The sequence below is a fragment of the Delphinapterus leucas genome, chromosome 1, assembly GCF_059928025.1.
Source record: "Delphinapterus leucas isolate spDelLeu-1000000601 "Yukka" chromosome 1, BTC_Dleu_Yukka2, whole genome shotgun sequence".
Taxonomy (NCBI): Eukaryota; Metazoa; Chordata; class Mammalia; order Artiodactyla; family Monodontidae; genus Delphinapterus; species Delphinapterus leucas.
Genome location: NC_143129.1, coordinates 77575645 through 77577014, shown reverse-complemented (window position 1 = coordinate 77577014; position 1370 = coordinate 77575645).

Below are 1370 nucleotides of genomic sequence, written 5' to 3'. Positions count from 1 at the left end.
CCCCTGGCTGCTATGGTGTCTGTCTTTGTTGGTGGGTGTCACTGTGTGTTCTGAGGGGCAGACAGACAGACAGACACACACACACACACATAAATGTCGCTCAGTCACCGCATCCTCACGCCGCCCAGCCTTGCCCCTGCTCTAAGGGAGATGCGAAAAGGCCCTCAGAGCTTCAGATGCACATCTGGACACCCAGCGGTGGCTGATGGGGAGAGGCTCTGACCTGAGCGTTGCCCATCCAGTGCAGGGCTCTCTCTCCATAAGTCCCTCAGAGAAGCAGAGCCTGAAGGAGAGCATTTCCTTCTAAGCTTTCTTCAACCAGCCAGCACTTAGCGAGCACCTTCTTCGTGCTGCACCCTGAACTCAGCGTGAATACTGAGACGTGATGATATGGACCCAGTCTGAGGGTGGTGACACCTCAGGACCTGGGGCAAGGACAGATGGGGAGGAGGGAATAGAAGCCAGTGAGAGCAGCAGGAAAGGGGCAGGACTGACTTTGCAAACAAGCAGTTAATGTCCCTCTGCGCCACACTCCATGCTCAGCTCAGGGACAGGGAAATGGACAAGACAGTGTGTTCAGTGTCGTCAGGGACCTTACATTCCACTGGGAGCCAGAAAACGTGGACTGCTGTGGACAAAGGGACGTGTCAGGCGGAGTAGGAGCCTCAGAGAGGGAGCCTATCATCTGGGGGAATGAGGAGCCCAGACTGAGGGAAAGGGCCCCAACCAGGGAAAATGAGCTATAGGAACCAAACTTTCTCTGGCCCTTTATAAATTCCAAAGCATCTCTGCGCTATTTCATTGGACCCTCATACTGTCTTGACAGGTGGATATTGTCCCCTTTGCCCCTGGAAATGGGGACTCAGAGTTAACTCGACAAGACCACGCAGCTAGTAGATGGCAGAGAACCCAGGGTCCTGGCTGTAGACCCCTACTTCTGTGACACTATGCTCCCCCTCTGAAAAGAAAATAGTGATGATAAAATATAAGTTTATATTCCCTGGGACAGAGGAGTTGAGCCTGCAGTCAAAAGTCAGTGAGAAGGGGCTTCCCTGGTGGCGCAGTGGTTGAGAATCTGCCTGCCAATGTAGGAGACACGGGTTCAAGCCCTGGTCTGGGAAGATCCCACATGCTGCGGAGCAGTGAAGCCCATGCGCCACAACTACCGAGCTTGCACTCTAGAGCCCGTGTGCCACAACTACTGAAGCCCACGCGCCTAGAGCCCGTGCTCTACAGCAAGAGAAGCCACCGCAATACAGCAAGAGAAGCCACCGCAATGAGAAGCCCATGCACCGCAAGGAAGAGTAGCCCCTGCCCGCTCGATGCAACTAAAGAAAGCCCGCGTGCAGCAACGAAGACCCAACGCAGCC